Below are 26,930 nucleotides of genomic sequence, written 5' to 3' on the forward strand. Positions count from 1 at the left end.
CATGTGAATGGAGATGCCTTGGGGCCAGACTGTTCCTCTGCCCATTTATTAGATTTTATTTTAATTTCCTGGCTCTAGTTTGCTTCACCCTCAATATGTGAGTGCATGGCATTGTGTTTAAAGAGGTATTTGACTCCTTATGTAGTCGGTGGGGGAATGTATGCTTCTCACCAGCTTCTTCATTATGGTTTATGAGTATTTTCAGGGGCACATGTGGAGGGAGTCTGCGATGTTTCTAAGTTTGAATTTAACATTGAAAATGGTGGCTAATATTAAAAAATGCTCATCTGAAACTTGCGCACAGGTGTCCTGTGCTTAACCCAGCCTGGCTTTGCTGGGAAGCTTGGATGAATGTCAGTGCTGGAATTCCAGTGACCCTGGGGGAGTTTCTCCTTAAATAAATGGGTGTACAGGGTGTCAAAATGAGGGTGATATCCTACAGCAGCCTTGCATCAAACAAAGACCCTCCTGCTGCCAACGGTGCCAGTCCTGCCTTTCTCTTGCAGCTTTTCCGAGGCTGGTTGTACACTCGTGGTTCTTCTGTGGTCACTGCAACCTTGTGATGAGCTTTCAGTGAGCTGCTGCAGCTCCCAGCACCAGGGAGGCTGAGCAGAAACCTGCAGCCAGCAGCTGGGGAGAGTGGGGGGCCACTCCTTTTGACAGCTCCAAAGAAGCTTAGATTTTCCATAGGATGACACAGAACTCTCAGCAGCTCCTGCGACTTTCTTCTTGTCAATTTTCTGTTTTAAAATCAAGGATACAACATTTTGTGTGAGTACCTGTTGAGAGGGGGTGGTGTGAGTTTGGAGGAGGGGGCTTCTAGCTGTATTGTTTGTGAATGCACAAACACACACACACACCCCCCTGACCTTAATTATGCCTCAGGATGCATCCGTTCACCCCCATGAGCCCAGCTTATCTCTCACTCCCATGAACATGCATCCAAAGCAATTCCACTCATATATTGTGGCTTCAAATAAGCTGCAGAAAGTTGAACAGGGTAAAACCAGACCCAGCGGCTGTTTGTTTTTTGAAGATTGTCTGAAATAGAATAACTCTTTAATCTTTTAACAACCCAGATTTTGGCCTTTGAGCGCTGCAGCCTGTGCAAATGCACCACCTCCACTGGGAAATTTAACTTGCATCACTTTTGCATTGTTTTGCAATATTATTTGTTCAGTACTTTAATGCTATAGACTTAAGGACTGGAGAAAAAAAAAAGCATAGTATCTCAGCACAGCCTGTTGCCTTCTCAATCTAAAGAAAGCTGTTGCCTACAGAGAGTGGTGGCTTGCAGCCAGTGTTAACATGACCTTTTGACTCACAAGCCTATGGAAAGCTTCTTCTGTCTTTCCCAGGAGGTGCCACTATAAAGCATCACTTTACTGCCATACAGTTCACAGGCGTCCAAGGCCTGGCTTATGGATGAAACTGGCTGCCAGGGATCTGGCATGTAATTTTTCTCCAGCTTTCTTTCTGATTCTTAAAGAACCAGGGCAAGGCTGAGATACGAAAAGCCCTGAATATTTATTTTGCATCTTGGCTTACAGGCCTTTGTAGTTCAGCTAAGTTTCTCAGGTCCAACAGCCACTGTAAGCTACAGAAGAACTTTGATCATTTAGAGAAAAGGAGAGGACTGCTTGGTGCCTGAGACAGCACCAAAATATCCACAAGCAGTGAGGCAAGCACAATTCCATTCTCCACCTGCTTGACTGGAAACTTGGGATCTCTTTCTTGTTCTTCCTACTAACACATTGCACTTTGCCTCTTTGCTTCCCCATTGCCCTCGTTTCTCTTGAAACCTGGCATACCCCAAACTTTTTCTCACCACATGCCAGTGAACAGCAAAACAGGGCCATGACTGTGGTTGAGATACCAACTAGTCCAAGTGGTTACTATCAATGATGCCTTTAGGTCTGCATCTGCAACACTTATGAGCAGCATCACTCAGAAGAAGGCATCTTCCTCCAAGCAGATACAGGTTCCCTTTCCAGTGCTGAGCAAGGGACCTACTTTCCTGCACACAAAAGAACAAAGATTTGACTCTGCTTCTTTTTTGCTTCCTGCAAGCCTACTGCGGGAAACTTCTGTTTTATTTGAATACACCATTGTTTATTTATAATTTTGTTCTAGATGTGTGACAGATTCAGCATGTGTCACCCAGCAGGGAAACAGTAGTAGGCTGGAGAGTTAACAAATGCACTGCAGTGAAGCCAGATGGCCTGTTTTCATAAGGAGCCTCTGAAAGATGCTCTGTTGCATAGATCTTTTTTTTCCTTTGAGTGCCCAAGCATTGTGACTGCATATTAACTCACCTGCCAAAGCACCATGGGTCTGCACTCCATTCTGTATTTCATCTAACACCCCCTGCGATCAGAAAAAGATACCGACATGCTGAATCAGCCCATTATCCTTTGTCCAGAAATTGAGTCAATAAATAAAGGGCTCCCCAGCACTCTCTCAGTCTCAGTGTATGCGGGGTGCTGAGGTGAGGATCTCAGGGTGCTCATGTCCACCGTGTGGCCCACAGCCTGGTTTGGGACCCCTTGCACAACCAGCTCCCGATCTCCGCAGCCAGTGGTTGGGGAGCGCAGCCCTTGCTGCCCAGAGGGTCCAGACTGAGTTCCCCTGTGAGCGCCCACGCCTGTCAAAACATCCCCACACATCAAGGGGGCTCAGCTCAGGGCTTAGATCCTGGGAAGCAGCTGACTTGAAAGCAATCTCAGAGAATGTAATAATAAAGAAGATGATTGCTGGAAGAGTAATAGCTGTGCTTACGTTTTTCCCAAAGGACTGTACCCCTGAGGAGACAGAATGTTTCCTTTTTTTTTTTTTCAGGATATCATTAAAGAGTGTTTCATCTTCTCCCTTATTTTCTCATCTCTTCCTCTTTCCAGTCCCCCACTGGGATGTTTCCCAGTTTCAGAGCTGCATGCATTTTCCTTTGGAAACCATTAGCACTGATTTCAAGTCCTAGCCTTGACTTGAAAGAGATGGGAAAGAGTCTCCCTTTCATGAACAATTTCAGGCTTATGAAAAACGAGATCAGATCTGAGCTGATTGGGCATTTGCAGCAGCACTACACCAGAAGGCTGGGTAATCAAAAAAGAGATGGGCAGATTGATTGCTATTATACATGATATGGCAGGGTTTGTTATGATCAGCAAGGAAAATGTTTACATTATTGAACAGGAATGATCGTAGAGATGGCTTTGTTTCTCTGCTCAGCTTTGAATTGCCTGTCTGAATGCAAAGAGTTAAATAAAAGGAGGCTATAAGTGGATTTTTAAGGAACTAAACAGCTAAGGACAAGTGATTTATTATATAGATAAGGCAGCATTAATTGCATATTTTTGAAGAAGCTTTTGTCATTTTTTTCCCATCTCTTCATCACAGGAGAAGCTATTCACCCACCCACCCACCCACCCACCCAGCCTCAGTCACCCTAGAAGGCATTATTCCTCCCCAGGCTAGATATAGCCAGCTAAAATTGAAATTACCATGACAAGAGAGACTTTTGAGGTGGGTCAGGAGGGACAGTCCAGGGTAGATGTTGGAGAGCCTGAAACACAGGACAACAAGGGGTTGGAGGTGGCTTCAGTGTGATGCAGAGATACCAGAATTAACTTTAAAGGGCTCAGTGGACACTTAAGACAGGCGGTCTAGAAATGAAAATAGCTATCTGTATCAAAGATAACTAGTGTGGTGTCAGCTCAGGGCCTTGCAGGGCATCGCAGTCTGCAGAGCACAGACACTACAGGCTCTATGAGCCACTTCCACTTGTCAGAGGTGAGCCTAGAGAGGTCTGGAGCAGCACACGTGTAAGCAAACCCCACTATTGGTTTAAACTTCACTTTAAATGTTTTGAGCAAAAAATAAATAATGTGGTTTTTTTTTCACAAACAGACTGCCACAAGTTCTTGAAGGAAAGGTCATTAAAGGAAAGGACTGCATAAATTAGTGAGCCCTTGTATTTATTTATTGGTTTGTTTATAGAGTTTGACAGCTAAACAAAAAAAAGAGAGTATGTGTTTGTATACAAAACTCAAAAATACTGGGCCAAACCAATTTGGGGGGATAAATTTGAAAACTATAACTACTTATTGGAAGTTGGCTTTTATCCATTTTTAACTTCCAAAAATAAAAGCAAAGGACTAAATTCAAAAGGAAGAAGAAATCCTAGCAGCATCCTGCAGCCTGCATTCCTTTTTCCTCATCTTTGTGTGGTGTTTCCTTCTCTGCATGACACGGGTGGCCTGTGTTCAAAGCCTTCTATAAACTTAAAGATGGCACCTATAGCACAACTTCAAACAGCAAATGCTTAAGCTTTGAAAAAGTAAATGTTTAGATGGGCTTTGAAGCAGATGCTTCCCTTCAAGTGCACTTGTTTGTGTTGATCTGATTCATGAAATTGTCAAAGTATTTTGGAAATGTATCTTGAGGACATTTGCCAAAGTACGGTCCGTTTAGGTGGAAGTAGGAGAAGATAGTCCCTAAGTGTTTCAACAGTCTCACCTCTGTTTCTGTCTCTGGCTGAGAGGTAGAGGTGCAATAAAATGTGCATAAATGAGAGAAATTAAAATAGACATTTTTTTCTTTTTTCCTTTTTTTTTTCTTTTTTCTTTTTTCTTTTTTCTTTTTTCTTTTTTCTTTTTTCTTTTTTCTTTTTTCTTTTTTCTTTTTTCTTTTTTCTTTTTTCTTTTTTCTTTTTCCTCTTTTCTTTTTTTTCTTTTTCACAGGTATGTGAGCTTGGGTACATATTCAAGGACATATGAATTCCCCATGGTGTCAGACCCAGCTTATTCTTTTCTAATTTGTCTCAAAAATAATAATCTGCTAAATTATAATGAAGAAATGTAATTTTTTTTAAGATGATTTTTTCTTTTTATGTTCCATTACATATACTTCTGCTTATACATATATGTAATATATTACATATATTACATAGATTTCTGTTTATATACACGTAAATACCCACATATGTATTAATGGAAATGACCTGGAAAGTGCATTAGTACATGTAATAGCAACAGCAGTTATTTGGTTTAACACACAATTCTACAGAAACTTTATCCAGCCTCATAATCAGCAATAAGTCAAAAAGTAAATGTATGGCAGGTGTACTGATGTGGCAGATCATATGGGTATTGTAGGAACTGCTGTAGTGTTTCAGAATAGTGTTTCAGGCATGAAATAACCTTAGCCTAATTTACCCATATGCTTCCAAGCATAACTGATTACAGCAGCTCTGAAAAACTGCATTTCTTAGAACCAAATATCTTCCTGGGAAATGTGAAATATTGTTCAGACCGTTGATCAGATTTACAGTTACGTGACTTCTGTGGGTTGTTCCACAACACCAGTCACAAAACCATCTGCAGAGAGACAGAAAGACAGAAGTCTTTGGACAATTCATATTTATCTATTTTATCTATTGATATCTGTTCCTGGGGAAAAAAAAAATGTTTGTGGTCACTTTTGTTCTGCATCAACTATGCTGTTGCTTTGCCTCCTTGGAATACCAGGACACGTGAGTAAAACAGTGGCAGCCAGTTATAGCTGCTGTCTAGTTTCTCCTTGTTTCTTGTGTGTATTTTTTTTTAAAGCAGATAGTCAGAGTTTTACTCAACATGATGCAGTACACACAGTCAAGTGACTTTTAATGATCCACTGTATTACATACCCAGCTGTCATCTAAAGATAGAACATCGCTAAGATAGCCAACTTTAATGCATAGAGGCGATCCTATACATACCACTACTCCTGCAAATGAATTAAGAAAGAAGGAGTCAAGTTGGCTTCCTTCCTTCTCGTGCCTAATTATTCGAAGGAGGGATTCTGCACAGAGTTTGGCTGCATCTAGTACTACATTTGCAGTGCAAGTAAAACCATAGAGAGAAACCGAAGTTTGACTGGTAAGTTAAAAACCGCTTTTGTTATTTAAGGTGGCACATATATGTGTATAAATATATATATATATGTAGTAGGTGATTAAACATAGCTTCGACTGATACTAAAATGCATATCAGAGAAGATGCACCTTTTTCTCTGTCTTGAAAAACCCCTGGGAAATGAAAGGTTGAGACAGACCATGACAACCGGTTTCCCTAATATCACTGCTGCAGACTGGTTTCTCTGCTTCTAAAGGCAGCCTGGTGTCTGTAGCCAAGCCTGGTTCTCCTTTTTTTTTTTTTTTGCAGGAACTTATTAGGCTGTGCTGGTTTTTCCTGCCTTATTGTCTGAAAAGACTGTTTTCTTAAAATAATTAGGAAAGAGGGAATTGGAGGGGAGTTGATTGCTTCCCACTTTTAGCTTGTACAGTCATTCCTGGGTCAGGTCCAAAGGAAATGTCTAATTGCTATGGGACCTTACTAATCTCTGGTTAAGTTGCTCGTGACTGTGGACCACACTACTGCCCTTTACCCCTCCACAGGACACCACAAGGCGTGCACATACTGTACCAACAAATAGTCTTGTTTATAATTGGTCAAAGGCTGATACCAAATTGCTGCTCACCGCAGGGAGGACAATTACCGATGTGGGAATTTCCAGCCTGGAAATTCTTTAGTCTTGATATGCCTATCTTTGCTTCATTACTCCCTGCTTCCACCCTGGGCCTGGGAAGTATATTATATGTAGTAAAACTTGCATTCCAAGTCTAAATGGCATTTGGTACCATATGGATATGTAGTACTAGCATATAACAGTTTGTTTAATTTCATTTACTGCCTGTAGGTAGCACAGAACTATCATGCAGAACCAGCCTACATCTCCAGCAGGACTCAGGGTGGTATATGGTGTTTGCATGTGATGTTTCAGCAGATTGTGCAAGAAATCTTCATAGGAGATAACTGGAGAATAACATACCCAGGCAGTGTGGTCGACACATTCTTCAGTCAGTTTGTGTACTTACACAGAGATTTCAACTAAAAAGCAGAATCTGGAGGTGAAGGTGTAGCTCAATCTGAATGCAAAGGTATCATTTAAAGAGGGAACTCTGTCATTAAGGAAGAGCTTCCTGCTGTCTCATCATTTTCCTGTTCTTATATTTAAGCCAGTCTCTTTCTACCTACCATGAAATCCATAATAAATGCTATACCAAGCCAGTACATATGCTCTGTCTACTAGAATCTGGTGGCAATCCTTGTTTTCATAAACTCATCATTTTATGAGAAATGTCCTTTTTGGATGATATTTTTTCTTAAACACAGAACTTTGGGCATATAGTTTGAAATGGTATAAGGATAGGTAGAAATTACTCAGTAAAATAGTTCCTTTCCAGAAATAGCCATTCATCTCTGATGTTCATTTCATTCTCTACCTGGAGTAGTTCCACTTTCTGTAAATAACGAAACAAGTAATATCGACTAGGTTAGAAAGCAGCTGTCTCTAGATCCTGAAAGTTGGGGCACACACATGGGTTGAAGGAAATGTCCCTATGTCAGTGAATATTTAATTGGCTATGCAAAGTGAAATAAGTCCGAAACACATTAGGAGTCCCTCTGCAGGATGGGAAAAAATCCAAAACAGGAAAATATTAATGAGGTATGAAATCTGCTTTCTACAATCCTTGCAATATGGCTGTTCTCTAATGGCTTTGGAAGCTCATAAATGCTTATAAAAATAGCGGCTTTCTAAACTTGGAACCTGAAAAGATCTTATTTCAGGTATAATGGATGCTTTAGAAGTGGTAAGTTATGCACATGCAAAAAAAAGATGTACTTCACAGCATGTTTTCTATTTCCATCTCCTAACATCGTGAGATGAATAAAAGGTAAACATGGCCACTTGAACAGTTTGAAATACTGAATCTTGCTTCAGGCCTCTCCACTCTACCAGACTTTTCATATTTATTATCTCCACTCGAATGCAATCACTAGATAGTACACTGAAGCCATCTTATGTTCACCTTAAATGTATGAATTGCAACATGTAGTGCCAAGGGAGCAATGCACAATCTGAGATTGCAAGTCCAAAGCTTGCAGGAAGACTGCAGGACTGCACTGCCCAAGTGCTGTCTTGAGAATGGGAATACAAAGCTACCAGTGAATTTTTCTGCCTTGCAAAAATATGTGCTGTCTTGATGGCACTTGGTAATGGAGGTTTTACTTTCAATGGGAAGAAATGACACATTGTGCTTCCCAACAAAACTATTCCCTCTCAGACTATCCTACCTACAAAAAGGTAGGATAAATGACGTTGTTGAGGACTGTGGCAGTCTGGAGTCATGGTATCTCTGGCTGCCAGGTTCAGTTTAGGCACATAATGTTACTATGAGATTTTTCAAACAGTTAGCCCTGTAACGCAGCATGAAGGCTACCGTCAGGCTGGATTTGTTCCCACTTGTACCTAATTACCCATAGCAGAGGCTCTACAGCGAGCTCTTCTGCGTGTCTGACACACCAGTTTTGTCTGATAGCAGGATAAAGTCAAAGAACAAGACAGAGAGCTAAACTCTGGGTGGCACTTGTGTCTTCAGTTGTCACCCAAAGAAGTTTTCATCCGTATAGTCTGGCAAATGGCACAGTGACCTGGTTGCCATATAAACCAAGATGCCTAAGACAGAAAATATATAATGTTGGGTGCCTAGATAAGAAATTTTCTGTGTTATCGAGGGGGAGAGATGGGTTTCTCCAGAGGGCAGCATCACCTAGAGAATTTCAGTCTAACCTTCTAGGCAATATAGTAAGGTACTTAGAGTTAGGTGGTGTAGAAGCATTTTCCCCACTGGAAATTGAACACCGCACCCTATAAGTATGAATATGAATATGTAAGCACTACATAAGCAGACTTATCCTGTCCCTGAAAAGTGTCTCCAGGTGGAGACACTGGATGCCCAGCCCTCTAAAAATGCCTGTTTCTCCACACTGCATGTAGAAAACAGCCAAGTCACTACCACAGATCAGATGCACAACTTTTCCATGGCTGAAGTGAGATTAATCCTGCTAAAAGACATCTCTGTTATGCAATCCAAATTGGATTGGTAGCCAGCTCAATATTCAGGATAAGATTATGTTCCATTCAGATCATGAAAGGCACATTTTCCGTATGGGAATTCCTATCTTCTTACAAATCACTGCTGAAGTGTGGATATCATGGATATTTATTGAGGAGATCTGCTATGCCTTGGACTTAACATGATGCAAACATTAGTGGGAGAGCAGCACTGTCTCTTATGAAGATAAATTACACAAAATGTGTTCCTTTGTACCTGGGAAGCTGAAGACAATTTGTGTCTTTGTGGACACGCTGGGGTCCTGCATGAAGGGAACAGGGGTAAGTTTAAGTTTAGGTGTTGGGAGAGGAATGGTAAACATGGGAACGGAGCAAAGGCATGGGCTGCTTGGGTTTTCTTGCAAAGGTGGCCTTCATCATAGCTGCACAAACAAGAGGTGCAAGCTGTATCTCCAAAGGACTGTCTCCTGGAAAGCAGAGACTCTGAAGAAGAATTGGGGTCATAGATGGTAAACATCACCAATCTCCAAAACTAAGGGAAAACAAAATGAATGAAATATTTCAATGCATAACTTCAGGACTGGCTAGTAAGCACAAGAAGACAATTTTATCTGTATGTAGTCACCTTAAGCTATGGCTTCATATTTATCTCCATGCTCCTTCTAACCCCAAAGTTTTCCACATCACTGTGCTTAAACAAACCTTATACTCAACATTCAAGAACTGTCATGGAGTGTGGGAGTTCCCCTCATCCATGTTACGGATAACTGCTTGGCAAGTAATCTCTAAGTATCATTAAATTCCTGATAAGCTGCCACACTCAGCCCAAGGACAAGAAACTGTACAGACATTTGCATATCAATTTTCTACTGCTGGCTTTTAAACAGGAGCTGGGGTTGGGCAGCCATAGCATTCATTTATAAAGCTTGCAGCTGTGTTCAGTGATAAGATAAGAGGTTTTTTTTTGTAGAGACCACAGCAAAAGCTTCATCAGTGACTGAAATGACACTTCTATCTCATCATGAAAGATGCCCCTTCCAGTGGAAGTCTAGCTGGCATGACGTTATCTTTGAATTGGTTTTTTTTCATGGAAATGAAAGGGGAGAATCTTGATTTATGAAGTAGTCTATCCTTTTTTTATTATTATTTGTAATATTAAAAGAAAGTTAACTGCAGCAGAAAGATTTTATATCCCTCTATAAACTTGGTTATCAGCATTCCAATATTATCCAATAAATAAATAAAACAAATACCTCCAAAGCTGGAAACAGAATATTTAACATTATGGTACCACAGCAGAGATGCTCTGGTTATAGCTGAGCAAAAACTTGCATTATAAAGCTATTTATGATCATTTTGATGCTTCTAATTTTCTGAAGCAGAATTTTCCCAGGCTTTCTCTAAACTCACAGGCACTTTTTTGAGTGTTAATATGTTAAAAGTCTATGAGCTGTTTCTCAGTTGCTTGATGCCAAAAAGAAGGACTGAGAAGTCACTCCGTAACTAGAAAATCATCCATTAAGGGAAGACTTTATGGTTTTGATATGTCATATAACTTTATTCTCACCCAGTTGCAGGTTGGGCATCTAGTTTAAGTTCATCACGTAGCTCTATTACCAGTGACTGATAGAAACCCTAAGAGGACAACTCTTTTCACCCGTGTTAACACCTATTTTCCATCCACTTTTGAAACCCCAGTGTCAAGCTAAGATGAGCTGTTGAGTTAATAGATAGTTTGAATTAAATGAGATTAATTCCACCCAGAATTCAAAGAATGACTTTGGTTTAAACTTGTAGGGGAAAGGTCCAGGACTTCTGTCTACATAGTCTATTGAAGAGAAGGCAAACACTGATATAATAATGGTTTATATGGGCTCTTAGGGGATGTAACCTTTGATTATGTTTGCTTCAGCCTGTCAGGCAAGCATCTAATGGCTGGAGGTGAACCTGAGGTATGGGTTTTGATTGTGAGTAACTAAGGAATTGAACAACTTATCAAGATGAGTGATCAGTTCTTTACTGCTGGCAATTTTGAGTCCTAGTTGTTTTTTTGTTTGTGTGTTTGGTTGTTTGGTTTGTGTTGCACTTCTTTTTTCTTTTAAACTGAAACGAGAGTTAATTTCAAGAAGCACTTTGGACTGTTATTATATTCTTTGTTGTAGGTTATATGAATCCACCATACCCCACCTTTGAATTAACAGTCAGGTTTATTCTCATTCATCTTTTTAAATCTCATTTAGCAGCTTAAGGGTTGGGCAATCTATGTTATCTGTAGTCAATGGAGAGAAATAGGTCCTTCCATATACACATTTTGAATATAATTTTTAATATATAGGACAACTGCTGATGCAAGTCACCAGACTGATCAGCATTCACATGCATAAGCTTTGTAACAACACGGACCCTAAGGAAAATGTAAAAGCTTATGGCCATGGAAAGTGCTGAGAGCCACTCCCAAAGCACCTTCACGTACTGGCAGATCAGCTGCACCCCTCCTCTGTGCTGCTTTCCAAAGTCATGTTCCCTTCATATGTTTATACAATTCCATATATGATAAAAGAAACAAAACTTGCCTGTGATACTGCAAGGCAAGCAATGACAAACTTAATCAAATACTATTAGTGCAATTCAGGCAAAATTTCTGTTGAAATCCACATGAGAAATGCGAATTCTCCTGATACACAAATCATAGATTTGGAATTTCTTATCCATTTTAATTCAAATTCCTTACATAAAGAGAACACCTGAAGCCCCTAGTCAGGTATAAAAACAGAGGTGATAAGAATTGTGCAAGTCTTATTTTCTTTTAAATGACTTAAAGGTATTATTAATCTCTAGATTATTAAACATACTTTCCCTGAGTAAAAATTTAATATTCCAGGGTATGGAGCTAACTATTATATAATACAAATGACAAGTAACAGTGTGCCTCATTATTACACTCTTCCATTCAGTAACAGGATAATTTACCAGCTGTGCTCTTCTGCTGTGGTTCTCACACTGTAATTAAACTATACATTAGAGATCAGACCAGACCTCTTGCCCTTTAATTTCAAAATCTCTGACTTCTGTTCGGGTAACTAATAGCTCAGTGGGCCAGCTACTGAAATTTCATACATAGGTGTATAGAACGAAAAAAATCCATCATTGCAGCCTATCCAACAGCATAGGTCTGAAGGGCACAGATTTGGCCTCCTTTACTCTGGCAGTAGAGAGAATTATTCTTCTCAAAAAGACAAGGTGAATATTATTGAGCTCTAGAGTTCACATTTCAGACAAAGACTGTTTTTCAGAAAGCCATCTATATGAAATTTCAATACTTTCTCCACTCCCTGGGTGAGTATGCTGCCTTATGTATGAAACAACTGCAGCCCAGCATAGCGTATCAGTGAGATTTTGTGTTATATTTTTATCTGTTCTCACATGGTGAAAATCGTACAGCCCTTGCTGCAGCAAAATTCCCCCACATAGGTGTGCAAATTTCCCTAGAACAAGGACAATGAGGATGGCGAGCAATGGCACTGCACAGCAGACACTGAACTAGAGCTTGAACAAAAATCAGAATTCCTTTTCCACCAGTTCTGACAATTGTTTCCCTTTTAAATCAGGTCTAAAAGCTAAAAGAGAACAACAATCTCTGAAAACAGATCTGAAAGCTCTCTGAGGTATTTTTTTGATACATAGAAATGAAAGGTTCCGCTGCCCCAAATTGAAAGGTTTTATTTAAAATGAAGGTGACATTGAAGTGTCTCTGCCCAAAGAGCCATGGTACACATTACAATTGCAATTGCAACCACCAAGATCCTCATTCTCTCTTTGGATGGGGCTACTTAGTAGGTTATGAGAGCCCTAGGTACTAAGATGAGACACAGAACTCACTTAAAAAGATGATTTAGGCTGTGTTTTAACCTCAGACTGCTCACATCAAAACATTTCAGTGGATCACAATGTTTTATTTTTGAGCAAAATCAATTTTGGCAAAACCCAATGTATTGGGAGATAGATATAGATAAAGATATAGATATAGATACAGAGATAGAGATATAGATATCTAGATAGGTATTTTATTTATTTATTTTTCCAGAAGAAAATTAGGAAGATAGAAGCATGTAGCAAGGAAAGCCAGACTTCATCAGGAAATTATTTATTTTGCTGAAACAGCACTATCTCTAGGAAAAGAATTTTGGTGGAAAATTCACAGTATTCAGAATGAGGTAGAATTTTTTTATGCTCCCTTTCCACAAAGAGATGAGATACTAATTCATTCCGAAGAGAACTGGCAGGATTTGTTGTTTTGTTTTAAAGGAAGCATACATATTCAGTCTCATTGGAATTGAAATAACATCTCAGACCTGAATAAAGATGCATTCCAAAAGATGTCAAGAGGAAAGCTTTTGCAGAGCCAGCCTCTTCAAGAGTTTGTTACAGCCAGTTCTTTCAACCAATAACTTTAATAAGAGCGGAATTTATACACAAACATTTAGAAAGCAAATAAATAAGTGGAGGGGAGAAGAGAACTTCTCAGCATTTGGTTTAATATTACGAGCACAACATTAGAGAAAAGCATGCATCTGGTTTATAGTTGGTTTATATTCTCTTGTGTGTGCATTTTATGCACATAAAAATTAACAACCTTTGACTATCCATTTGTATTTATAACATCTGCAGTACCAAAGGGTGCAGTTCTTGTTTCTCTATCCCAGGATTACTAAACATCCTAATTTGGAAACAAAATGCCAGATAACTCTCCAGGGGAACATTCACTATGTCAACGTCTCTTGATTCCTAGACATCCTAATGTCACCAATGGGAAGTCTATAATGAAGGAAATCCCACTGGCAGTGAAGCAGATAGAAATACTGGTCTTTGCTTTTCCTCTTAGCACCAGTCAAGATATAAATAACTGCAGCCTGAGATTGGAGTGGTCTTTCTGCTTAGGGATAAAGAACATATTTTGACCATGTAAATGATAAAGATCATTGAAAGAGACAAGCTCAGAAAACTGTATTCACGCTATGACTGCTCCCCGATGGTCCTAATCAGAGCTGGGTGGGCTTCCCAGACCCCTGTTGTTTGTGAGTACCTAGATAGTCAGGTCTCTCCATCCCAATTTCTTCTCTGTGGACACTGGAGTTTACCACTGCCTTACTGTAAAAAGAAACAAAAAAAGCAAACACCAAAAAAAAATCCTTGAACCAACCAAACAAACATAAAAACACACTAAAATTAAAAAAATAAGGCCTCCAGAGTATTGGTACAAATTCCTGAATTCAGCTAGTGGAACCATTACTGCGATATTTTTAAGAAAGTTATAAAAAGACAATTTTCTCCTCTGCTACAATTTACTTCAGTGAAAATGTTCCAGGTGGTGTGCAGCTGCTTCAATTCAACTATTTCCACTTGCAGATAGATTCTCTAGCTGTGAGGAAGTTGCTAGCTGTTTTACTGATAAATTCAAGATTTCTTTTGAGCCTGCTGTTCTGTGGGGGAGCTGGGGAGTATCTTCAGTGGAAAAATTAAGTTTCTGATGAGCTGCATCCAGCAATACAGTGAAACTGCCTCTGCCAGGGATTTCCAGTGAGTACTTGTGATGTTAGCCCTTTTTCACCAGGTACAGACAGAAGTAAGACACTGGGTTATGATGGAAACCTGTTTTTAGAGAAGCACTGGTGAGGAAAAGGCCATGTCACAAACTTCAGGTAAACACCGAGTCAGCTGTGCTAGGAAATCATCTTCCCAATCTGTGGGGAAAGGCCCTTTATACTCCAAAAGCACATCATACAGAACAGAACGTTTGATAAGGGTGTCTTCGAGACTGCTGTCGAGACCAGCTGTGCCCAAGCCTTGTGTCCATACCCAGGCACAGGGGAGGACACCGGGGCTGTCTGTGGAGCACAGCATGTCCCAGAGCTCTCCCAGGGAAAAGCCAACCTGGAGGCAGACCTTGTGAGCAACGAGGAGATAGTCAAGATATTCATGTGACAGAGAAATGTGAATTTGGGAAGAATTTCCTTCACTTTAGCCCTTCTTGTCAGCCATAAAAACCCTGCAGGTCTACTTAGTCCTTCACAACACTGACAGCTCCTTTGCATATTTTACATTAGAGAAATAAGAACTATATTTCAGCTTGAAAATGTGTTTTGCCAAGCAGGGGTTTCTGTTATTTGTTTGTTTCAGCAAGATAAAGAACACTCAAAAAAAAAAAATCTATAAGCTTCGTATATTTATTTTGTTCATGTTCACTGCAGTGTGGGGTGAGTTTACCTTGGCTAACATGCTCACAGGAAATGAAATAAAAACTGCATGGAGAGGAATATCTCCAAAATGAGAAAAGCAATAGAGATTGTTCTTAGCAATCAATACTTGTTGTGTGCAACAGTGGAAAGGAAGTAGAGCTCAGTGTTACTGCATTGCTTCTGGTCTTGGTCTGACTTACTAATAAGTTACAGGAAAAAAAATGTTAAAAGAAAAAAGAAAAGAAAAAGCGTTTCTCTCAGGAAGAATGGGAATGGCATTTTCTGTAGAGGTTAAATCTCCCATATTATTTAGAAGCAAAGAGAAATGGCTGCCAAAGAGACAGACACGGCAGGTGATGTAAATTGTCAATAGCTGAAATCAGAGCCCATATTTGCTTTCAGACAGTGCTGTCACTAAAAGCTGCAGTCTCATCTCACCTGCAAAGCCCCTCATTCTCCTCCCTGCAGTTCCCTGTACCAAATTAAACTCACTTTCCTTCCTTTCCTTTTGGTGATGTTAGTTTTAAGTTGAAGCAGGTCCTTCCACCCCTCTCAGACTCAGGCTGTTCAGGGGTGGAGGAGCTGCAGGGCTGGGAGTGAGCAGCAAAGCTGCTTTGGGCTGGACCTGTCTACTCTGGCTTAAAGTGTTTGTCAAGCACAGCCTTACTTCGAAAGTCTTGCAGATTTGGATTCTGACTCTTAATTAGCCCATGTTCCCTTCAGACACTTCTGGCAGTACAGAGCTCCTTTGCAGAGTCACAAAGTTATCAAGGGCAGTTTGTCTAATGACAGAGACATAGAAATACTTTTTTTCCCAGTATTGGAGAAATCAGGTTTTTCATTATAACAGGGTTCTTCAGATAACATCAGTGCAGAGATTGTTGTGTATAGGAACATGAGTTTCTGACTAGGCCTCAGAGAACACTAAATGTGTTACTAATCTTCAGGAAGCAGGAAACTTTTGCTAAGACAGTATTCCATATTTTATTATGAGCTTAGCAGCTAGCAAAATGTGTACATTTATAAAATTATGCATTAGTTATCAAAAAGAGCAATTATCAGAAAAAATCTTCTCTGCTTCACAAGAGACATCTTTGTATGGTGCAATATAAATGAGAAATTCCATGCTCATTTTTCTTTCCAACTAAATGACGTCAGACTGTACCTGGTATGATTTGTATTGCAGAATTCTGTAAGTCCCATTGAGAAAACTTTTCTAACTCTACTGAAGCCTTGCACGCAATTAGACAGCATAACAACTATGCTTTTGCACTTACTGCATTTCTGAAACTGGCTGTTGTAGAAGTACAAAGTTGCATTAACTAACCAGCAAGTTTGGTCACATACATGTAGCTATTTCACTGTAATTCTCATCTGTTGTCTTCAAGATGTTTTCTTTATATTGTAAGATGTTGTATTCCAGTTGCGAGTCCATCCAGACAGCCAAAGTCTGCTTTCAGTCTGAAATTTGAAATTACTTCTTTTTTAGCCCTTTGGTATCAGTTTTAGCTTTCTGACAACAAATTTGAAAAGACTTAAAGAAGTTGCTCCCTTTTAAAGAACTATCTAGCTTTTTAAAACTAACTTTGCATGCTAAGCCAAGCTATGGGAGCTGTGTCAGCAAAACATAAAGCACCTGCAGGGCGATCCACTGCTACTAAAACTTGTCTCTTGACTTGAGGGTATTTTGGAAATTACTTGCCACTCATATACAACTGCATATGAAAAACCAGTAGCTCTGTACTGCTCTTTCATAACCTAATATTCTGACTTCCTTTCACTTACAAATGCTTCAGTAGACTGATAAGAATACTGAAAGTGAAGAACAGAGTTCCTGGAGGCAGAATCCAGGATGTTGTTGAAAAGAGTTACCATTAAACAAGCTTCAGAAATTCATTTTTGGAAAACAAGGACTTCTCCTAGACTTTCCTATGTATAGCTCCATGGTTTTGAAAATTGATGCTGTCAGACTTTCTCACTCTGATGAAAGTTTGGTTAACTTTGCCAGGCTGGAGTTGGCAACTCCAGCAATTTTCTCCATCCAGAGAAGCCAGGAAGTGTCAAAGCTGGGGAATTGTTTTCCCGTAAAGTATGTTTTCAACAATTCACATATGTGGTGTTCAAGATACAAGCAGAAGTCTGCTTTGCTTAGCTGAATATCAGAACTGGGCCTCCTGCCACCATCCCATCCTCATAAACAGGTTTCACTCAAGTTTAAGCTCTGCTAAAATGGAGGATAACAAACCTTTTTATGACATGCGAATCAATCCTCGACACTGTGTCTTCCCTGCACTGCCCTAAGCTGCAAGCTGTTTTAAGTATAGAGAAAAACCATTAAAAGAACTTTAATTCCTTGATGGTAATTCTAATATGGCATATTCTTCTTCATTTGACTGAGCACAGAAAGTCCTGTGAATGTCTTGAAAAGCAAGGTTTTGACAGTTCTACAACGTGCTTCTCACATTTCCAGTGGCTGTACCATAGAAGTGTCAGAAATAATCACAAGGAATGTGAGTACCTCAGCCACCACAAGACAAATTTTCAAGTGGGTCTACAGTAGCTTTTGGAACAGAACCATGCTCAGAGCTGTGTGCCAGCTAGCAAAAATCAGTCCACCCCTCTTGCAAACAGCAGTTTTAATTACACCACACTGTACTAGATTCAGCTGAAGTCTTTGAGAAGACATAATTGTCATGCTTTAAATAACAGAGGCTCAACCCAGAGTTTGAAGCCTTACTGGAAATGAGATCTTGATTCCACGCAATTTGGAATAAATGTTTTACATGATATTTCAAAGGTCTCTTTTGTTCAGGCAGCATGTCAGAGAAGAGAGTCTATTAAAATGAGTGTGCAGTTCTGTGCTCAATCTGCAAAGTAGAGCAACTGTAGAGTTTTTTTTGGTATACAGAAAAAAGATTTAAAACAAGCTCAACATGAGCCATCAGTGTGCCCAGGTGGCCAAGAAGGCCAACGGTATCCTGTCCTGTATCAAAAACAGCATGGTCAGCAGGACAAGGGAAGTGATCCTTCCCCTGTACTCTGCATTGGTGAGGCCACATCTGGAGTATTGTGTTCAGTTCTGCGCCCCTCAGTTCAGGAAAGACATTGAAGTGCTGGAGCGGGTCCAGAGAAGAGCAACACGACTGGTGAAGGGACTTGAAGACAAGACCTATGGGGAGAGGCTGAGGGAGCTGGGGTTGTTTAGTCTAGAGAAGAGGAGGCTTAGAGGTGACCTCATCACTCTCTATAACTACCTGAAGGGAAGTTATAGCCAGGTGGGGACTGGTCTCTTCTCCCAGGCAGTTAGCAATAGGACAAGGGGGCATGGGCTTAAACTCTGCCAGGGGAAATTTAGGCTGGATATTAGAAAGAAATTCTTTACAGAGAGAGCAGTCAGGCATTGGAATGGCCTGCCCAGGGAGGTAGTGGACTCGCCGTCCCTGGAGGTTTTTAAACTGAGATTGGACATGGCACTTAGTGCCATGATCTCGTAAACGGACTAGAGTTGGACCAAGGGTTGGATTTGATGATCTCTGAGGTCTTTTCCAACCCAGTCGATTCTGTGATTCTGTGATTAAAAATGTATTGAATTCAACTCCTTGCAGTACTAAATTCCAGGGAAGGTTCTTCCAAGGAAACCATCTTTTTCCACAAGGATGAAAAATAAACAGAGACTTTTTAAGCAGGAGAAAAAAAAAAAACAACAGGGCTAGCCTGAGAAGGTGGGATGTGGCACAGGTGGGTATCTCAGCCCTGAGGGCTGCTCTTACACTTGCCAGCAGATCCAAGCCTCTCCCATGCTTCCCCCACAACAGGCCCAAGTAAACTCATCTTTCCTGAACATGATCCCATCTGTGCCTTCAGCCCCAACACCTGAGATATGTAAGTAGTTTCCCTGTGCTAAGAATAATCATAATTTTGAATTAAATTCAGGTGTGGACATGTACTTCCTTTCCATCTGCCTTCCAGGCCCCACTCAACTTCAGAGCTCCTGGGTTCGTAGTTGTTTCTTTGCAACACCCATATTGTTGTTAATTCAGCTTCAGCTTCATTTCTCTAGGACTTTCAGATCCCTTTGCAAGGACAGCTGCCTGATGTTCCTTTTCTAGGATTTGCACCTTTTATTGCTTGCATGAAGCTTGTCCTTATTGCAATCCATTCTTTTTATTTATTTTATCTCTTTGAACTCATTTGTCAAGATTCTTTGAATGTTAATCTTCTCTTCCAAAAAATTTGCAGCCCTTCTCAGCTCATCTACAAAATGTCACACTCCTGTTTTATAGTCCATTATGCAGGTCACCAATGAAACCTTTGAACAGATCCTGAGACGGTTCACTGCAGAGCCCTGATCATCCTTCTTGATGCAAACTATTAAAATACCATCTGCAGTTCATCGTATGGTTTTGCTCCCAACATGTAGGATGACCTTCTAGGACATATTTATCAGCTTTTTTTTTTTTTTTTAGGGTTGAGAACAGAGTTCTGCTATCCCAGTCCCATGTTTTCTCACGACCTCATGGCCATGATAAAGCCTATGTTTGTCTCACCCATTGTGGGTAATGCTGTCTCCTCATGTGTGTCGCAGTTGTGCTGCAGGGCATTGTCATCTGAATGTAAGGGGCTTTGAAGACTAACTTCAGCACTAAGTGCTTGAAATCAATATGGGTCCTAGGGATTCTATAGAGATCCTATACAGAACATGATTCACCTCTCATCTCCTGATGAAAGCTGAACTGTTCGATTTCATGACTTCAGGGAATGCCAGCAAGAAAACAAACCTTAAAGAAGTTCTTAAATCAAGGTAATATTCATCCCCTCCCTACCAGCCACAACTCGGTTCATTTGCTGAATTCGCAGAAACTCTAAATGCTTTCCTTTGCCTCAAAACACCACTTCTTTATCAATTTTATTTCTCAGGACTTTGAGAAACTCCCCCTCAGTGCACTTGCGAACACCTCACACTGGACTCCTCTGCTACCCTGTTTCTCTGATTTAGAGCATAATTTTGTGAATGACAAGCAATGACCTCTCTCTTGCTTCCTGTGTGGGCTGTTCTCAGATGGTTTGTTCAGCACAGTTCTGGTCTTTATTACATAGTGCTTCATCTTTATAGCTGTTATCAGACATTTATATCACCTTTCTTGTATGCTGGGTATTATTGGCAGAGGGTACATTGTACAATGCATCAAACATATACTGGAAAATTGCTTTTGGCAATGATTCTGGATTTTTGGGGGGGTAGGTCAGCAACCAGGCACACATGATTTTTACTTGTTGCTTTGCATGGGCTTGGGACTCAAAATGCAGAAAGACGATGCTTTTCAAAACAGAAGTCTAGAATTACTCCTCAGTGCTCCAGTCTTAGACTGGTATGACTCAGAATGGGATCACATGTGTCATATAAACCTCTGATACACCCCAAAATATCTGCTGTATATGACAGTTTTCATACACATAGAGAAACATTCTTTAAGTATAGGTTCTCACCTTCTTGTAAATCAAGAATAAAAACACTGAAATTATACCCACTCCTGTAGCACAGCTATCGCCCACACAGAAGAACTTGCCATCTTGTTCCTTCCTGCTCCCTTTGCCCCACTGGGGATGAAGAGGACATGTTGTACATAACATCACCCTGAATACCATGGGCACTTGAGAATAATTTCAGTGCAGATTGGACTCCTTTCTCTCAAACCCAGCTCTTCAATGTGGCAGAAAACCTTACCAGAGCATTAGACTGTAAGGTTGGAGGGAAGCTAGTAGATGATGTAGTTAGACCTTCTGAATAATGCATGAATTGTCCCCAGCTTCCCCAACCACATGAAGTCCCCCACACAGTCTTACTGATGCTTGCTTTAGACCAAAACACCCTTGGTAAAGTCAAAGGCAGACGTTCCCATGTTATTTTGTTCCAGGAATTAATCATCTTTGCTACTGAAAATTCATGTTTACTCCTAACTTGAATTTGATTGGCATTAACTGCCTTACATTGGTTTTAATCATGTCTTTCTCTGATGGATTAAGAAAAATAATAACTTGAATATTTTCTTGTCATATTAGAATGTAGGTTTCCTCTTGGTGTTGTATACAACAAGCAAAGGGATGTGCTTGCATCTCTCATTATAAGGCATTTCTCTGTTCCTCAAAAGCTGTTGTCACTGTTGTCTGCATTGTTTCCAAGTTTTCTCAGCTTATACAGCTATTTGGTTTTGAGAAGTATTGTTTGCAACTCCAGCAAGATTTCACATTCACTGTCTTCATCTCTATCCTCATTGTTGGCAACTGAAGATAACACTAACTATTAAGGAGCATGTCATAAATTAAAGTAGTTTGGAGACTGTGCACTTTATGAATGGCCCAGAAGCATTAGGAGGGAGAAGGTTGTCCTTCCATAGGTATCCACCATCTTCCTATTCCAGCAGGTCAGTCACATAAGAAGAAATGAATCAGTGACATATTGCCCCCTACTCTGCCCTTTCCTCATGAGTGAAAGACGTTTGGATCCCTGCCCCACCTGGGAAGGAGATTATGTGCCATTCCTAAAGGGCAGAGAGTCATAAACCACCATCAGGAATGACCAGTACCCATCTAGATCAAGAAATCACAGACATTAATGGCTGTTTTCCAGGCACTGTGCTCTACAAAAGGCAGATTGTATCAGCACAATTTGGCTTCACACATTACATCACAAAAAGTGAATAAAAGCAATACATTTAAAATATTCTACTATAGTGGTGTCTCAAGCTGCTTATTATTGCTTTTTCCCTGTCTTTTCACTGCTCCCTCCCATTACTTTGCCTACTCTAAATTCTGGTTGTAAAGTCTTTGGGAGAGGTGCTTTTTATGTCTTCATAGAGTAGCTGGCACGGTAGATCTGTCTGATCTAAACAAGGCCTTTGAGTGATACTGCAAGGCTCATGAATAGTGATTATTGCTTCCTACCACTAGAGAACTCAGCAGCTTTTTCAGAGAAGTTGACCTACTTAAATTGTATATCCAGGTAGTGCTTGCAGCATTTTATTTAATTGCTCCAACAAACAGTCAGAGAGAGAAATGTGGAGGATACTCAGCTGTCCTGCAGGTCAAGATGGGCACCAAGAAATGAGATCCTGCAATTACAGCACAGGATTTGTACTGAGACACATTACTGAGAGCTCGAGACTATCCTTATGGGAGCTGAAGGATCAAATGTGAAGTACTAACACTGGATCTTGTGCCCAAGACAGTGATTAGTTTCATGGACTAAAAGAGCTGGGAAATTAACTATTCAGAGCATGTCTATCTTGTCAAGCATTGTTAATATGACCCAGATCTAGCATAGACCCACATAGTTTGACAAGGATTTGGCTTCAACTCGGTATTTCTCTGACCCTGTGTCATTCAATCCAAGGATTTCAGACTCTCAGTTTATCTTCAAGGCCCTGAAAGGAGCTTCTGAGATTTTTGGGAAAATGATACAGCGGTCCAGATCTAGGGCTTTAAAATGCTGATAGACAGTAAATGTACTTGTGGTCTTTCAATCTACTTTTCCATTCCTGAATTATATCAGAAGACAAGGGAAAAAAAGGATAAATACTAACCAATAAAAAGTGAGATGTGAAAGAACTCCCTTTTATTAATGAGAAAATTTTCAGAAAGCTAGAGTTAAAGAACAAATAAGAAGAAGAATAGTCAAACACTTGCTTTCCCTTGAAATACAGAATATAGATCAATCATTCTTGTGCACATGTTATCTAAACTCAGTGGAAGAAAGAAATGAGTCAGATGTCATACTGAAAAATAAACCACTTATCAAAAGTGACAATACTCCTACAGAAAAATATTGTTTCTCTGCCGCAACAGACATTAGACAGTGTTCCATAAGCAAAAATAATTGTCATGATATTTAATGTCAACAATTTAACACCTCCTACAGAGATGTCAGCAAATATATACCTAATCCAAAACACTTTACATATGAAAACAAAAAGCCAAGTTAGGAAGAGAAGTATTTAACCAGATGAACAGTAATGGATAAAATAGTATGTTAGAAAAGAGCTGTTGTTGAACCAAACAGCTTTATTTGTAGTTTTAGGATGAGACACATGGGCTATATCTATGTTAGGAAACAATATAGGGCAGGAAGATGTGGTCATGGGGACAAAGAGGATGACACCCTTAGTATTCTTATTACTACAATCTCTTCCTCTCCTAAACCAGAAAGTCTCGTCCACCCCACTTGTCAGAAAAAGTCTTTGGTGTGTGCTGGTTCCTGAGATATGTCTCAACACTGCCTGGGACAGTATGAGCTGACAGGGCCAAAGACAGGCCAAGGAGTGTGATATCCATTAATAGCACAGATGTCAAATGCAAGTGTTCCCGACCTGTCAATATTGAAGCCATAATCAAGGCCAGAGTTGGTCACCAATGTCTGCACTGCTACCCAGTAAAAACTGTAGGTGCAAAAGACAAAGATGGGTAAAAGGGAAGAGAAAGTCGCATATGAGAGCTGTCTTATCAGATTGCAGAGGTATAATGCAGATGTCTATCTCTGTGCTGGTCCTGCAGCATTCCCTCCAAAGAGGAACGTGCTGAGGCCAGGTGGCCAGATGAATTATGGTCTTGATGGAGCTATTTCTCTCTATAGATTAAACAGGGACTCCAGACAACTAGTGAGATGTGCATGTCTGTACCTGAAGGTATTTCTGATAGCTTGTTCCCAAAATATGGAAAAATCAGGATTATGGAAAATTGTCTCTTCAGAGCTTTAACCCCTTAGTAAGTGTTATTCCATATTTCACCAAAGCAAGAAACCACGCACAATGTTAAACAAATTTATTTTAAAATGACCTAGCCACCCAACGATATTGAACCTCCTGCCTGACAAAAAGAGAACCATGGCAAGCCATGAACAGTTTGAGAGTAAATTTATCACAAGGTGATAACAATTTCCTAATCTGCATATGGAGTACAAGTTTGTGTGGGTCACACTTCTATCCATGGACCATCTGTAGATAGCTGTCCGGTTAGGGTATGGTGGTAACTGGAACTACTGGTGAAATCTAGAGGGTCCGATGTGCTCAGATGCAAATCTGAGTGTGTGATGCTAATAAAAAAGGGTAAAAGCAGGCCTACAGGAAATCAGGACAGATAACTGCATTAATGATTTTGGTTTCCTCACTTCTTTAGTGTCCAATGTTTGATTTTACAGGAGTGAGAATTTTAAAGAGGTTTTGCTCATTAGCAAAAACCTGAGAGACAAAACATGGAAAAATAGTTGTTTCTTTCTGAAAATCTTCAGAGCTGTAAGTGGAATGCCTCTCTTATGTATAACAGGGCTCCTGTGTTTCCATGATGTGACAAAATGTCAGACCTATCTTTCCATTTACAATAATTTGGCTGTATTAAATATGTGGTGATATATCTGAGTGTTCTTTTGTCTATTTTTTGTTACGGAAAAATGGAAAACCATAATCAACAGCAAAACATGGAAAATATTAATGTCAGCAAGAGCACAAGCTGAGCAGAAGGGGAATTTTCTACCTTCTAAATATGCAGCTAACATATTTATCACAAAGCCATGTGGCCTTTGGCCAGGATCCAAGGATGGAAGATGTATTACTTCAGTCAATAGGGAACTCTCCACCTCCCCTGGCCATGAATGCTACAGAAAGATGCTGAGGATCATTCTAAGAATATTAGAAGCAGCATGGCTATGATAGATTTAACATATAAACATGAACATCCATAGCACACTCACCAGGTTTTTACAGTAAATGTTACGGTTTAGTTTCAAAAAGTGATTAAAGTATTTAATTATGTGTAGAGCATTCTTACAAAACAAAAAAATATTAACTGCTGGGAACACAGTGATTGATTTTGCACACGGACAACAGAAGATAGGGAAAATTTCCAATAACTCTGTGGCTCTCATTGGAGTTTGAATTTGCTTTGACTGCAAACAGTTTCAACACAGGTGCTGGAAAGCCAGGCTCCACTCTTCTTCTGACGAAATCTATCAGAACAAATGGAATTTCTTTGGATTTGCCCCGGATTCAGTTAAAGCATTATCTTGTCCATGAGGTTCAATATGGTCGTTTACACAAGTTTAAAATGAAGCTCTAGGAAGATCTCTGCATTTTCTTCTATTTTATTATAAAATTATATCAGATTGAAAAAAATGTATAGTTATGTTTTCTTTAGGGACTACAGATTTTAAGAGAAAAGCTATTCATTTGTGTATTTTAGAATCCTATGTTCAACTCTAATCAATTTTAATTTAATAGTAATTGCTTTTTACACTTCATTAAGCAACAGAGTAGAACCAACAACGGTCTAAAAGCTCTCCAGACTTATCCTTCTACTCAGGTCAATATCCATTTTCCTCCAGAGTCAACAAGGACAGTGGGAGAAAGCCAGACCTGTGTCTCTGCAGCACCAGAATTTCTCAGCTTTAGCTTCTCATTAAAATCCTCCAGGTCCACTCTTAGGTCTTGTTTGAAGGAGCTGAAGGATGCAAAGCTGCTTATTGCCAGCCAATGACTTCCCTAAGCTCTTCCTTCTGTTTCTGCCCAAGGAAAGGCTTTGAGAGGCCCTGGCTTCCTTCGGAGAAGACTTTCTCCTGTTTAGAAAACCGGACACTTACAAGATACACTCAGATTGTGTGGGATGGTGGATGGAAGAGGGGAAGACTTTCCTTCTCAGAATCAGACACTAGCCTCTCTTATTCTACTCATTTGTGATGTCTGCCACCCAAACCTGGAGGGAAGGATCTTACCAAGCCCTTGGCCAGTTGCTTCAGCTGAGGATATTTGTTGTGCATATCCTGTTAACTGTGGCATCTCTCCTAGGAACTGCCTACTGGAGCGTTACAGAAAATTTAGTCAAACATTTTAAATATATTGATCAGATTTGGCTCTAAAACTCTTTTGAAATGGATCTGGATGGCAATGTGATGTGATACCATCTGGGTTTTTCCTCCTGTTTGGACACAGAGTGGGTGGATGATTTGGCATTGACAAAATAAGAATGTTATCGGAGCAGTCCATGTTGATGCTTCCCCAGTGAAGCCAATGCCAAATCTCGCTGGGTGAAAACCTGGCCCTCCTGACATCAATAGGAATTTTGCCATCAGCTTCAGGATGGCAAACATTTTCCTTCTATCTTGAGTTAGCATAAGCTCAAGCCTCATATCTGGAATAACCTCAGAGGACAGAACCTACAAGGAATGGATTGTAACACAGATAAGAGAGCAAGGAGCACTATTCTTTAAAAACATACAGGTGTAAACCTCTTAGTTGTAATAAACTTATTGTATAGTCTTTCTGCCAAGCAGTTCATTGTATGCACTAGCTTGAGAACAACTGGAAAGAGCCATCACTAGCTGAAATATAAATGTTCGGGTTAAAGTCTTTCACAAGGACTGATAAACCACCACCACTACAAACAACAAACAAACAAGCAAGCAAAACAAAACAAAACAAAAACCACACAAAAAAACAAGCCCTCACTTGGCATGACTGCTGACAGAGTAATCTCCAATACAATACAATTCTCCAGTTACATTTTCTATTTACTTCAGCTGTAGTCTCTTAGCACCGATGAATTTGTGACAGAGAAACAGTGATGACTAATGGATGCTCTGGCAGGTGGTGTACATTTGAACTTTTCAGACATCAGGCAATAATCGCTCACATAAAGCTGTGGAAAATATGATAAAAAATGTAAATCTGGAAGGTGCAAAGGTCTTATATTAGGAAA

The 26,930-nt window shown here is 40.0% G+C and overlaps 1 long non-coding RNA gene across 1 annotated transcript in view; it reads right to left on the minus strand.

Moving 5' to 3' along the window:
* Positions 1-614: 614 nt before the first annotated feature.
* LOC135578546 (uncharacterized) overlaps positions 615-26,930 on the minus strand; it is a 31,299-nt gene continuing 4,983 nt past the window's right edge. Inside the window, exons 2-4 of the long non-coding RNA XR_010470298.1 lie at positions 3,501-3,562; positions 2,316-2,367; positions 615-740 (exon numbers count right to left, since the gene is read on the minus strand). This is a non-coding gene — a long non-coding RNA (uncharacterized LOC135578546). The remainder of the gene's footprint in view (positions 741-2,315; positions 2,368-3,500; positions 3,563-26,930) is intronic.

This window comes from Columba livia, chromosome 1 (genome assembly GCF_036013475.1).
Source record: "Columba livia isolate bColLiv1 breed racing homer chromosome 1, bColLiv1.pat.W.v2, whole genome shotgun sequence".
NCBI classification, from domain to species: domain Eukaryota; kingdom Metazoa; phylum Chordata; class Aves; order Columbiformes; family Columbidae; genus Columba; species Columba livia.